The sequence below is a fragment of the Mustela putorius genome, unplaced genomic scaffold, assembly GCF_011764305.1.
Source record: "Mustela putorius furo isolate JIRA1106 unplaced genomic scaffold, ASM1176430v1.1 tig00537227_pilon_pilon_pilon, whole genome shotgun sequence".
In the NCBI taxonomy this organism is placed as follows: Eukaryota; Metazoa; Chordata; class Mammalia; order Carnivora; family Mustelidae; genus Mustela; species Mustela putorius.
In genome coordinates, this window is record NW_025422368.1 from 488691 (window position 1) to 504165 (window position 15475).

The 15475-nt window shown below is 36.3% G+C and overlaps 2 pseudogenes; both read left to right on the plus strand.

Annotated features, from left to right (window-relative positions):
• Positions 1-1776: 1776 nt before the first annotated feature.
• On the plus strand, positions 1777-2712 carry LOC123390006 (annotated as a pseudogene).
• A 4583-nt stretch (positions 2713-7295) lies between these two features.
• Positions 7296-7827, plus strand: LOC101691792 (annotated as a pseudogene).
• The last annotated feature ends 7648 nt before the right edge of the window (positions 7828-15475 follow it).

The following is a 15475-nucleotide window of genomic DNA, read 5'->3' on the forward strand; positions in this document are numbered from 1 at the left end:
TTGATCCCACAGCCCCAAGATCAGACCTGAGCCAGAAGCAAGAGTCAGACACTTAAATGACAGTGCCACCCAGGTGCCCCAGAAAGAAATTTCAAGAGGAAACCCAAATAGGACAGAAGATAGCTTTGAATATGTAGGCAAATGAATAAGATATATATGTATCTATAGAACAATATGTCTTACCATTAACTATAAGTCTAGGATTGCTAGTTTTAGAGCTATCCCAGTAAAAAAGATAGCAGTTCCTGATGTCAACAAACTTACCTTCTCACTGAAGTAACAATTATGTGTTATGAGAGCACAAATAAGGACCAGTCAATACAGACCTGAAGTTGAGAAGACTTCTCAGTAGAAATGATGCTCAAAGTGAAAATCACAAATAAGGAGTTGTACCTGGGTAGTTTTGGAGACTAGGAAGTAAAGATGGAATGTGGAAGGACAGAGAGAGATGTGGAAGAAGAGTTTTTTTGTTTTTTGTTTTTTTTTTCCCAGATAATCAGTGTAAACCACTTAACACAAGGCCTACGACATGATAAATTCTCAGTAAATATAATCTATTCCTCTTACTATAAGAAATGTGGAGTAGAAAGAAGGTATCACTTACACAGACCATAAATCCCACTTAGAATTTTGTGGTTTTGAGGTCATGTCACATGAATTATCTGTAGGACAGAGATAATAGTAGCTGACATATATGAAGCATATACTATGCATCAGATTTTATCATAAATACATTACCTCATCTAATCATTTTAACTGTATATGGTAGATACTCTTATTATCTCCATTTTAGTGATTAAAACACCCTGAAGGCCTGAGAGGTTGGGAAACTTGCCTGAAGTCATTAGAGATGTGGGCAGGAAAGCCAGGTATTGCATGATGGAGGTCTCACAACAGGTGTGCTCTTAATCAGCATGATGCTGCCACTACAGCTTAGAGTGAGAAAGAGAGTATAGACAGGTGTGTAGGGAGTATATTCAATATTTTTAATTTGATTCTGAACTTAGTGATAATGAGGTATTACAATGTTTTCCATACTTAAACTGACTGAAATAGGTAAGGTTTTTTCCAGCTGTGTATCATTGGTCCCAACATTTCTTCATATGAAGTAGATAAATTGTGCATTAAAATACTCTCTGTATCATGTATCCAGTGGATACTGAGTGTAAATTACATACCACCAGAGAAACTTAAGAGAGTTAGAGGAGTGATCCAACAATTTAGAAGTTGAAACAGGAAACAAGACATAAGCACATGCTTCATTATCGTGCCACGATGCAAAATACAAGTCACAGATGGGTCAGCAGCCCTGATGGAGTCCAGATCAGCTGTTATACATTTACATTTTATATGACCAAATCTTTAAGAAAAGGCATAAAACAAACTAAATTGATATATTCATCTTTGAAATAAAGAATAAATGCTAGATATAAGAATAAATCATAATTTTGTTGAATCACAATCTAATCACATGAGAAAATCCATTCTTGGGTATAGATTAAAGCTGTGAGGGAAAAGAAAATGAGACTGTAGAATAATTTTTTTTAAATATGTTTAAAAATCTATCACAAAACTGCCAAAAGAATAAAATAAAATAAACAATTAAGTAGCTAGAGTATTGGCAATATCAATTTCTAATTTATAGAAGAAACCACATGTTCCTTTGTATGCTGTCTCTGGTAGTCACTGTTTATTGCCATCTAGCTTTGACACACTCTATTCAAATAAAATATCTCTAAATTTTACATAAAATTGAATAAAATTTAGTAGTCAGTGATGAAAAACCACACAGTAACAGCCTTCATCTTATTGGGACTGACAGAGGACCCTCAACTTCAGATTCCAATTTTTATATTTCTACTTCTCACTTATATGTTGAGTACAACTGACAGTCTGACCATCATATCCCTCACTTTAGTTGACTCTCACCTTAAAACACCAATGTACTTTTTCCTACAGAATTTTGCTTTATTATAAATTTCATTTACCTCTGCATGTATCCCTAGATACTGGTACAACATAGCAACAGGTGACAAGGTCAATTACATATAATATTTGTGTTATTCAAGTTTTTTCATCAACATCTTTGGAGTAACATAATTTTTTCTCTTGGCTACAATGTTCTATGACTGCTATGTAGCCATCTGCAAACCCCTGCATTATGTGACCATCATGAACAAGAGAGTCCGCAAGAGACTTGTCCTTGTCTGTTGGATGACTGGCTTGTTGATCATATTCCCACCACTTACTCTGTTGCTAAATTTGAAATTCTGTGATTAAAATGTCATTGATTATTTTTTCTGTGATGCATCTCCAGTCTTGAAGATTTCATGCTAAGACACATGGCTCATAGGGCAGTTGGTTATCGTCTGTGCTGTGCTGACCTTCATTCTGACCCTTCTGTGTGTTCTTCTGTCTTACATTCACATCATCAAGATCATTCTATAATTCCCCTCTTCCCAACAAAGAAAAAGAGCTTTTTCTACTTGTTCCTCTCACATGATTATTGTTTCCATCACCTGTGGAAGCTGTATCTTCATCTATGTCAAACCTTCAGCAAAGGAATCGATGACTATTCATAAGGTCGTCGCAGTGCTAATGTCATTCATAGCTCCCATGTTGAACCCATCCATTTACACTCTAAGAAACAAACAAGTGAGACAACCCTTCAGTGAGTCCTTCAGAAAATTTGCATTAGTCTCAAAAAAGTAAACAAATGCTCAAGTTCATAAATAAAATAACAAGCTAAGCATAAACCATCAAACTCTTAATCTCTTTGTCTCTTTTTAACATGATCTCTATTTAGGTTAACTTTCTCAAACATTTTTTTCTTCCGGAATTAATATATTTCACCACCTGAGTTCATTCCTTTAACTCCCCACCCTGCAAACAAACCCAAGAATCCCAATCAGAAGACATGATAATAATTTTCTATTAACTGTAATCCTGATGTTACTTCTAATCTCACAAACAAAATTGCAATATAGAAAAATAAAACAAATGAGTACCAAGCAATGAAATAAATCGTTTATTTTATATTTAAATAATTGATTTAAAGTGCTCTTCTAATCATCTAATCTAAGTATTGTTGAATTTTAATTGACTAATAAAACTTATTGAGTACCTAGTGTTGGCAGGTCAAATTCTAAGCCAAAAAAAAAAAGAAAAAAATTAAGTAGTCATATGCACAGTATGGAGCCCAACACAGGGTTTGAGCTCATGACCTTGAGATCAAGATCTGAACTGAGATCAAGAGTCAGAGGCTTAACCAACTGAGCCACCAAACCACTGCTCTAGGTAGAAATTTTTAATTAGTAATATCCCTGATTGTACTTAGCTCAGTATTTTTCTTTTTTTAAAGCAGCAGTGGTGGGTTAGTGGTGGGAGAAAGGGTTAAATGCGTGATGGGTATTAAGGAGAACATTTGTGATAAGCACTAGGTGTTATATGTAAGTGAGGAATCACTAAATTCTACACCTAAAACTAATATCACACTGTATGTTAACTAACTGGAATTTAAATAAAAACTTTAAAAAGGAAAAAAAAAAGGCACTACTGGCAAAAACTAATATGATATAATTGAAAAGTAAAGAAAATAAGAATAAATACATTCCAAATAAATGTGTCTTAAATGGAAGTAGAATTTGATATCTAGGATCCTGTATTTGTAAATACACACACACTCATATAAAATGCTAAAATTTTAAAAGTAAAAGATTCACAGACTATACAAAATACATAATGTTTTAAATGTGAGAAAAAGCTATTTTCTAAAAAGTTATGGTAAGTTCAGTGTCAAAATGTTAATTGCTATTGAGGAATTAAAGAAGTTGTTAAAATTATGAAAAATATTCAATTGTTTAAAGTACAAATATTCAAATTCAAAATGTAGTTAAATTAACCAATAAATTTTTTATATTATGAAAAAAGAATTTCAAAAGAAATCTAGAAAACAAATTATCAATATACATGGAAGTCTAAGATAATTGAAAAGGAATTCCAAATGAAAAGTTATAATTAAAATAATAGTTACATTTTTTTCATGAAGTAAATGGCATATAGGTTAGAAGACAACAAAATGTACATTAGTTTTTCTTAAAATTTCTTCTATTTTTAAATTAAGGCTCATAAAGCTACTATGTAAATTTTCATATTGGTAAGTTTTCTCTTGTCTTTCTGGCATCCAGGTCTAATGACCATCCTTTTGGACTGGTATCTCTAGAATATGGCACTTGCATTTGCCTTTGTTAAAAAGAAAAGAAAAAAAAAGTCTCTTTTCCTCATTTTTTTCATTCCATTTCCTCTATTTTTCACTTAGGTCTCAACATGAATGTCATCTATTTATAGGCTATCTCTTCCTCTCCCACCACACAAACATACATACTAAATCTGGAGAAACTCTTTATCCTACCTGCTGTTTTGACCTAAACTTTCTCTTTAGTACTAATTCACTAAAATTTTGTTTATATTGTGTATCTAAAATCTTCTATAAAGGCAAACTCTACTTTTATGCATACTTTACTATATATAAAAGCTAGTAAATAAATGATATTGAATATATTATTTTCAAATATACTGAATGAGAAAGCATCACAATTACTGAAAAAGATTGTTACTTATTAAAGAAAAATGATAATTTCTGTCAAAAAATTTCATGAAAGAATCAAATGGGTTAAATATGCTATAGATTTTTAAAGAACTTTAAATCAAGATTTAACTACCCTGCTACATTTGATTTCGATTTTAAGATATGGAAAAAAATTAACAAAAGTTGTCATTTACTGAGAGATCAATTTAGGCTAACTTTACATGAGCTACAATATTATCTATATATGAATTTACTTTATTTTTTTATGAATTTACTTTAATACACACATATGCACACGCATATTTTTTTAATGGATATTCTTCCAAAGACCACTGGAGTTGGTTTTTAATCTTTGTTTCATAGATTGGTAAACTGAGATGTGGGACTATTAGGTAGCGTTAATAAGTGTTGGAGCCAGGGTTCAGTCCTGTTTCATGTTATTCCAGGTCTGTAATTTCTATAGGATATGGCACTGCCTTTTCAGGATTGCACACATAATCATCAAAATTACATCAAGGAACATCTTAAGAAATTTTATTTTATCTAAAACACTCAATGATTAGATCAAGAAAGTGGAATAAAATCTAAACAAATAGAGGTTGATAATTTTATAATTGGGTAGAATTAATCAAGATCAAAATATCATTATTTGATGAAGAATTTATTATGTAAAAATTAAATTACTTATTGAAATGTCACATTGAATTGACTATCTTGCAAAATGTATGATTTTTAAAATATGTAATTGAATAAAGAAAAGCTAATAATCTACTATATAGTAATAAGGAAGAAGTAAACACCACTCAAAATGTAATTCAGAGACTTCCAGGGAGGATGGCAGAGTAAGAGAATCCTAAGCTCACCTCACCCCATGGACACTCTGAGATAATAGCCACATCAGTGTAAATAACCCAAAAAATGACCTGAAGACTGGCAGAACAGACCCTCCACAACTAATGGTAGAGAGGAGGCCACATCAAAGATGGTAGGGAAGGGTGGCCACTCAGTCAGGAATAAAACTGACTACAAGACTGCCTACAAGAGGGAGAGACATACAAGCCTATAGAAAGGAAAAGGCAGACCCCACACCAGGCATCTCAGGCAGGGGAGAAACACACTGGGAAGATGAATCTCCATAACATTTGGCTTTGAAAACCAGAGAGGCATAACTTTAAGAGTTTATAATCAATAGAACTTACCACCTGGAACTTTAAAAATCAGCAGGCTTGGCTCTGGGAGAGCAGCAGGGCAAAGCAAACGGATTCCCTGCCGTTAAAGAAACAGTATAAAAAACATCACCACTGAGATACAACATAAAAGCAACAGTTTGAAAAACGCTGGTAATATGGGAAGGAGACTTAATTATTAATCTCAGAACATGTCCTGGAGGGGCAGGGATCTTTAGGAGTCTTCTCCAAGAACAAAGAGTGGGCAGGCACTGTTTCCCTTCACCATCATTCACAGACACCTGCAGAAGCCAGTCCAAACACTCTCTACCTAGCTTGCTAACAGTGCGCCCCATGCCCAAGCTTTCCTGCAACATGCCCCCTCCAATCTAACCTTGACAGGCACTCCACAAAACAGATCCAGGACTCCTCCCAGGCCGACTGGCACAAATCTTGCTAACACTATGCACCCCATCCTCATGTTCTCCTGCAGACCAGCCCTCAGCAGGAGTCCATCCAAAGCAGGACCACAAGTGTAACATTGTGCAAGCAGCCCTAACAGTGGCCAACACCACTCTAAAATGACTCCTACCCAAGGGCAAGGGAAAGAGAACCACATATGCCAGTCCAACTCTGACCCAAGCATAGGACTAGGGGCAGATATCTGATCTGACTGCAGGCCAGGCCCACAAATGAAGGCCTTTCAGGAATAAGGCGTGAAAAAACCCTGCCATTTGGTGTGACCACAGCTTTGGCAAATGCCTGATTAGACCCAACTGAAACCCAAGGCAGCCACAGACTGGCATATTAATAATACAGGAACTAAACTTCTTCAAACTGACAAAGTGAGCCATTGAAGATGACTAAACTAAAGGCAAACATGGCTTGGCAACAATAGGGTGCACACAATGCACATAGGAGACACCCCTAAAGCACCAGGTTCAGGTGAACAGGGGACACTTGCATTGCAGTGTATTACAGGACCTCTTCTTCATACAGCCACTACTTCCAAGAGCAGGAGACGCACCTAAATTTCATAACACAGAGAAACAGACGGAGAGTGGAAAGAGAGGAATACTTCCCAAAGGAAAGAACAGGACAAAATCATAACAAGAGAGTTAAATGGAATGGAGACAAGCAATATATTGATAAAGAATTTAAAGTAATGGTCATAAAGATACTCACTGGACTTGAGAAAACAGTGAAGGACCTCAGTGAGACCCTCAACAAAGAGATAGAAAATATTAAAAAAAAAAAAAACAAGTAGTGATGAAGAACTCAATAACTGAAATAAAAAATACACTAGAAGGAATAAATAGTAAACAAGAGGAAGCTGAAGGATGAATCAGCAATCTAAAAGACAGAGTAATAGAAAACAATCAAGTTGAATAGGAGAAAGAAATAAGAATATTTAAAAAATGAAAATAGAATAAGAGAACTCAGTAACACCATGAAGCATAATAGCATTCTCATTATAGGGATCTCAGAAGGAAAGGGGAGATAAAAGGGGGCAAAAAATATATATTATTTGAAGAAAAAAGATGAAAACTTCCCATATCTGGGAAAAGAAACAGAAATCCAGATCCAGGAGGCATAGAGAGCACCCAATAAAATCCTTACCATCAGGTCCGAAGTCTCAACAGTATTCTGGTGCTTATGGTTCCTCAGTTTTTGATGAAGAATTGAAAAGAAGAGTAGCTGAGGAACAGGTGTTGGAGCAAACCAAGAAAGAGTCAGAAAATCAGAAACAACTAAAGCAAGGCAAAGAACTGAACTGAAAGGACTTTTGCCAATGAACAGTTAACCAGAGCAGTTCTTCACAGAAGGATATCAAGTGAAGAAGAACAAACCAAGGAAGCACCTGGCTAAACAACTGGAAGAGAAAGATCCAGTGATAAAGAGGCAGGATGTATTCTATAAAGAGCAACTGGCTAGAGGAGAGGAGCTCAGAATTCTACAAAGTTACCATTGAAAAAATATCAGAAAGTTGCTGAAGACAGGGAAGCAAAGTTCAAGCAATATGAGTTTCATCCTGGCTGGGCTGATATGCAGACCAAAATTCTCCAGCTGTAGTAACATGTCTGACGGGAATCAGGGTAACACTGACCTGATACACATGAATTTGGAAGTGTCCCTGTCTTCAAATTTTTAGCACTCATTGAAAAGGACTGGCATTTATTCTTGAAACATTTAGTAAAATTCACCAGTGAAGCCATATTTACAAATTTCCCTTAGTTTTATTTTTTGGAACATGAGTAATTTTTAAGTGTGCTATTCAGTTTCTAGATACTTTGCTGGAGATCCCTCTTTTAATACACAATTTTAAGAACACATTTTGTGAAAGTTGAATGTTCTTGCACTAAGATTTGTTTTATGGCTCAGAATGTAGTTTATCTTTACAAATGTTCAGTGTACATTTAGAATGAATATATTCTTCTTTTATTGGGTGGATTATTCTATAGGTTTCAGTTAACCTCACTGTTTCATAAGTTTACAAGTCCTCATTTTCCTTGTTAATCTTCTGCCTAGTTGTTCTATCCATTAGTCATTAGTCAATAGCATTGTTCAAATCCTCCATATCCTTACTGATTTTCTGCTTATTTGTTCTGCCAGTTATTGAGAAAGGAGGACTGAAATATCCTATTATGTATTTGTCCATTTTTACTTACATTCTATCAGTTTTTGTTTCAGATAATTTGAAACTATGTTATTAAGAGCATAAAATCTGAGAATTTCTGTCATTTTAATAAATTGAACTCTATCATTTTGAAATGACCATTCTTCTTTCTGATATTAAACTTTGTCCTAAAATCTAGTTGTCTAGGGGAACCTGGGTGACTAGTCAGTAAAGTGCTCAACTCTTGTTTTTGGCCCTGGTCATGGTCTCAGGGTCATGAGATAAAGCCCCATGTTGGATTCCCCAAAGTCTGCTTGAGATTCTTTCCCACTCCTCCCTCTGCCACTCCTTTCACTCTCTCCCTCCATCTGATAAGTAAATCTTTATAAATAAATAAATAACAAAACATAGAATATTTTAACTAGAAATATATTATAGAAATGTATATAACCCATTAAAAAAAGATATACCCTAACATGGAGGACATGGGGAGATGGAGAGGAGAAGGGAGTTGAGGGAAAATGGAGGGGGAGATGAACATGAGATACTATGGACTCTGAAAAACAATCTGAGGTTTTGAAGGGGTGGGGGTGGGAGGTTGGGAGACCCTGGTGGTGAGTATGATGGAGGGCACGTATTGCATTGAGCACTGGGTGTGGTACATAAACAATGAATGTTGGAACACTGAAAAGAAATAACATAAAATAAAATGAAAAAAAAAGATATATTTTTTCTTAATTATATCTTATTTTAAACATTCTGCTTCAGAGAAATAGAATGGTGAGACATGCGAGCTCAGGGATGCAATTATGGCTTTTATTGATATTTTTAAAGTTACATATGTATTTAAACATTATCCTTTGATATATATTTTTTGATTCTTACAGAGAAAATACTCTAATATGTGATTTGTGAAAATCACACCAGAGTCACTGGGTTTATTCTTCTCGGTTTTACAAATAACCCTGAGATGCAAGTTTCCCTCTTTATTTTGTTCCTCGTCATCTATACAGTCACTTTGTTGGGCAAATTCCTTATCATCACAGTCATCAGTGTGGATCCTGCTCTTTAAAACCCATGTACTTCTTTCTCTGAAATCTATCACTTCTTTTTTTTTTTTTTTTCAGCATAACAGAATTCAATGTTTTTGCACCACACCCGGTGCTCCATGCATGTATGCCCTCCATAATACCCACCACCTGGCTCCCCCAACCTCCCACCCCCTGACCCTTTAAAAACCTCAGGCTGTTTTTCAGAGTCCATAGTCTTTCCTGGTTCATGTCCCCTTCCATTTTCCCTCAACTTCCTTCTCCTCTTCATTTCCCCATGTCCTCCGTGTCATTTGTTATGCTTTTCAAATAAGTGAAACCATATGATAATTGACTCTCTCTGATTAACTTATTTCACTCAGCATAATCTCTTCCAGTCCCGTCCATGTTGATACAAAAGTTGGGTATTCATTCTTTCTGATGGGGGTATAATACTCCATAGTGTATATGGACCACATCTTCCTTATCCATTCGTCCATTGAAGGGCATCTTGGTTCTTTCCACAATTTGGTGACCATGGCCATTGCTGCTATAAACATTGGGGTACAGATGGCCCTTCTTTTCACTACATCTGTATCTTTGGGGTAAACACCCAGTAGTGCAATTGTAAGGTCATAGAGAAGCTCTATTTTTAATTTCTTAAGGAATCTCCATACTGTTCTCCAAAGTGGCTGCACCAACTTGCATTCCTATCAACAGTGTAACAGGGTTCCCCTTTCTCCACATCGTCTCCAACACACGTTGTATCCTGTCTTGCTAATTTTGGCCATTCTAATTGGTGTAAGGTGGTATCTCAATGTGGTTTTAATTTGAATTTCCCTGATGGCTAGTGATGATGAACATTTTTTCATGTGTCAATAGCCATTTGTATGTCTTCTATTGGAGAAGTGTCTGTTCATATCTTCTGCCCATTTATTGATATGATTAGCTGTTTTGTGAGTGTTGAGTTTGAAAAGTTCTTTATAGATCCTGGATATCAACCTTTTGTCTGCACTGTCATTTGCAGTCTTCTCTCGTTCCATGGCTTGCCTCTTTGATTTTTTTTGTTGTTGTTGTTTTGTTTGTTTGTTTTGTTTTTTAGAAGATGTAACAGAATGTAATTTTTTTAAGATTTTTATTTATTTAATTGACAGACAGATTACAAGTAGGCAGAGAGAGAGGAGAAAGCAAGCTCCCCAATGGACAGAGAGCCCATTGCAGGGCTCGATCCCAGGACCCTGGGATCATGACCTGAGCCAAAGGCAGAGGATTTAACCCACTTAACCACCCAGGTGCCCCTGTATATTATTTTTTTTTATAAACATATAATGTGCTTTTATCCCCGGGGTACAGGTCTGTGAATCACCAGGTTTACACACTTCACAGCACTCACCATAGCACATACCCTCCCCAATGTCCATAACCCCAACCCCTCTCCTACACCCCCTTCCCCCAGCAAACCTCAGTTTGTTTTGTGAGATTAAGAGTCACTTATGGTTTGTCGCCCAATCCCATATTGTTTCATTCATTCTTCTCCTACCCCTTAACCCCCCATGTTGCGTCTCCACTTCCTCATATTCGCTTAGCATGATACCCGCTAGTTCCAACCACGTCATCACAAATGGCAATATTTCATTTCTTTTGATGGCTGCATAGTATTCCATTGTGTATATATACCACTTCTTCTTGATCCATTCATCTGTTGATGGACATTTAGGTTCTTTCCATAGTTTCACTATTGTAGACATCGCGGCTATAAACATTCGGGTGCACATGTCCCTTCGGATCACTAGGTTTGTATCTTTGGGGTAAATACCCGGTAGTGCAATTGCTGGGTCGTACGGTAGTTCTATTTTCAACATTTTGGGAACCTCCAAGCTGTTTTCCAGAGTGGTTGCACCAGCTTGCATTCGCACTAACAGTGTAGGAGGGTTCCCCTTTCTCTGCATCCTCGCCAGCATCTGTCATTTCCTGACTTGTTAATTTTAGCCAGTCTGACTGGTGTGAGGTGATATCTAGTGGTTTTGATTTGTATTTCCCTAATGCCGAGTGATATGGAGCACTTTTTCATGTGTCTGTTGGCCATCTGGATGTCTTCTTTGCAGAAATGTCTGTTCATGTCCTCTGCCCATTTCTTGATTGGATTATTTGATCTCTAGGTGTTGAGTTTGCTAAGTTCTTTATAGATTTTGGACACTAGCCCTTTATTGATATGTTGTTTGCAAATATCTTCTCCCATTCTGTCAGTAGTCTTTTGGTTTTGTTGAATGTTTCCATTGTTGTGCAAAAGCTTTTGATCTTGATGAACTCCTAATAGTTCATTTTTGCCCTTGCTTCCCTTGCCTTGGCATTGTTCCTAGGAAGATGTTGCTGCAGCTGAGGTCGAAGAGGTTGCTACCTGTGTTCTCCTCAAGGTTTTTGATGGATTCCTTTCTCACATTGAGGTCCTTTATCCATCTTGAGTCTATTTTTGTGTGTGGCATAAGGAAATGGACCAATTTCATTTTTCTGCATATGGATATCTAATTTTCACAACACCATTTATTGAAGAGGCTGTCTTTTTTCCATTGGACATTCTTTCCTGCTGTGTCAAAGATTAGTTGACCATAGAGTTGAGGGTCTATTTCTGGGCTCTCTATTCTGTTCCATTGCTCTATATATCTCTTTTTGTGCCAGTACCATGCTGTCTTGATGATGATGACAGCTTTGTAATAGAGCTTGAAGTCCAGAATTGTGATCCCACCAACTTTGGCTTTCTTTGTCAATATTCCTTTGGCTATTCGAGGTCTTTTCTACTTCCATATAAATTTTAGGGTTTCTTTGAAAAAAATGGATGGTATTTTGATAGGAATTGCATTAAACGTGTAGATTGCTTTAGGTAGCATAGATATTTTCACAGAATTTGCTCTTCCAATCCAGGAGCATGGAGCATTTTTTCATTTCTTTGTGTCTTCCTCAATTTCTTTCATGAGTACTTTATAGTTTTCTGAGTATAGATTCTTAGCCTCTTTGGTTACCTTTATTCCTAGGTATCTTATAGTTTTGGGTGCAATTGTAAACTGGATTGACTCCTTAATTTCTCTTTCTTCTTCCTTGTTGTTGGTGTAAAGAAATGCAACTGATTTCTGTGCATTGATTTTCTATCCTGACACTTTACTGAATTCCTGTACAAGTTCTAGCAGTTTTGGAGTGGAGTCTTTTGGGTATTCCACATATAGTATCATATCATCTGCGAAGAGTGATAGTTTGACTTCTTCTTTACTGATTTGGATGCCTTTAATTTCCTTTTGTTGTCTGATTGCTGAGGCTAGGACCTCTAGTACTATGTTGAATAGCAGTGGTGATAATGGACATCCCTGCCGTGTTCCTGACCTTAGCGGAAAAGCTTTCAGTTTTTCTCCATTGAGAATGATATTTGCGGTGGGTTTTTCATAGATGGCTTTGATTATATTGAGGTATGTGCCCTCTATCCCTACACATTGAAGAGTTTTGATCAGGAAGGGATGCTGTACTTTGTCAAATGCTTTTTCAGCGTCTATGGAGAATATCATATGGTTCTTGTTCTTTCTGTTATTAATATATTATATCACATTGACTGATTTGCGGATGTTGAACCAACCTTGCAGCCCTGGAATAAATCCTACTTGGTCGTGGTGAATGATCCTTTTAATGTACTGTTGATCCTACTGGCTAGTATTTTGGTGAGAATTTTTGGATCTGTGTTCATCAAGGATATGGGTTTGTAATTCTCCTTTTTGACGGGGTCAAGGTGATGCTGGCCTCATAAAATGAGTTTGGAAGTTTTCCTTCCATTTCTGTTTTTTGGAACAGTTTCAGGAGAATAGGAATTAGTTCTTCATTAAATGTTTGGTAGAATTCCCCTTGGAAGCCATCTAGCCCTGGGCTTTTGTTTGTTTGGAGATTTTTGATGACTGTTTCAATCTCCTTACTGGTTATGGGTCTGTTCAGGCTTTCTATTTCTTCCTGGTTCAGTTGTGGTAGTTTATACATCTCTAGGAATGCATCCAATTCTTCCAGATTGTCAGATTTGTTGGCGTAGAGTTGCTCATAGTATGTTCTTATAATTGTTTGTATTTCTTTGGTGTTAGTTGTGATCTCTCCTCTTTCATTCATGATTTTATTTACTTGGGTCCTTCCTCTTTTCTTTTTGATAAGTCTGACCAGGAGTTTATCAACCTTATTAATTCTTTCAAAGAACCAGCTCCTAGTTTCATTGATTTGTTATATTGTTTTTGTTATTGTTGTTATTTCTATTTCATTGATTTCTGCTCCGATCTTTATGATTTCTCTTCTGCTGGGTTTAGGGTTTCTTTCTTGTTCTTTCTCCAGATCCTTTAGGTGTAGGGGTAGGTTGTGTACCTGTGACCTTTCTTGTTTCTTGAGATGGCTTGTACTGCTATATATTTTCCTCTCAAGACTGCCTTTGCTGTGTCCCATAGATTTTGAGCCTATGTGTTTTCATTATCATTTGTTTCCATGAATGTTTTAAATTCTTCTTTCATTTCCTGGTTGACCCATTCATTCTTTAGAAGGATGCTGTTTAGTCCCCATGAATTTGGGTTCTTTCCAAATTTCCTCTTGTGATTGAGTTCTAGATTCAGAACATTGTGGTCTGAAAATATGCAGGGAATGATCCCAATCTTTTGATACAGGTTGATACCTGATTTAGGACTGAGGATGTGATCTATTCTGGAGAATGTTCCATGTGCACTAGAGAAGAATGTGTATTCCGTTGCTTTGGGATGGAATGTTCTGAATATATCTGTGATGTCCATTTGGTCCAGGGTGTCATTTAATGCCTTTATTTCCTTGTTGATCTTTTGCTTGGATGATCTGTCCATTTCAGTGAGGGGAGTGTTAACGTCCCCTACTCTTATTGTCTTATTTTTTATGTGTTTCTTTGATTTTGTTATTAATTGGTTTATTTAGTTGGCTGCTCCCACGTTGGGAGCATAGATATTTAAAATTGTTAGATCTTCTTGTTGGACATATCCTTTGAGTACGATATAGTGTCCTTCCTCAGCTCTTATTATAGTCTTTGGCTTAAAATCTAATGATCTGATATAAAGATTGCCACCTCAGCTTTCTTCTGATGTCCATTAGCATGGTAAATTGTTTTTCTCTCCCTCACTTTAAAACTGGAGGTGATTTCGTGTTTAAAATGAGTTTCCTATAGGCAATATATAGATGGGTTTTATTTTTTTTATCCATTATGATACCCTGTGTCTTTTTATTGGGGCATTTAGCCCATTAACATTCAGGGTAACTATTGAGAGATATGAATTTAGTGCCATTTCATTGCCTGTAAGGTGACTGTTCCTGTATATTGTCTCTGTTCCTCTCTGATCTACTTTTTTTAGGCTCTCTCTTTGCTTAGAGGACCCATTTTGATATTTCCTGTAGAACTGGTTTGGTGTTTGCACATTCTTTTAGTTTTGTTTGTCTTGTAAGCTTTTAATCTCTCCTTCTATTTTCAATAATAGCCTAGCTAGATATAGTATTCTTGGCTGCATGTTTTTCTCATTTAGTGCTCTGAATATATCATGCCAGTTTTTTCTGGCCTGCCAGGTCTCTGTGGATAAGTCTGCTGCCAATCTAATATTTTTACCATTTTATATTACAGAATTTTTTCCCGGGCTGCTTTCAGGATTTTCTCTTTGTGACTAAGACTTGTAAATTTTACTATTAGGTGACAGGGTGTGGACCTATTCTTGTTGATTTTGAGGGGGGTTCTCTGTGCCTCTTGGATTTTGATGCTCTTTCCCTTTGCCATATTAGGGAAATTCTCTACAATAATTCTCTCCAATATACTTTATGATCCCCTCTCTCATTCTTCTTCTTCTGGAATCCCAGTTATTCTAATGTTGTTTCATCTTATGGTGTCACTTATTTCTTGAATTGTCCCATCGTGTCCAGTAGCTGTTTGTCCCCCTTTTGCTCAGCTTTTTTATTCTCTGTCATTTGGTCTTCTATATCACTAATTCTTTCTTCTGCCTCATTCATCCTAGTAGTGAGAGCCTCCATTTTTTATTGCACCTCATTAGTACCTTTTTTT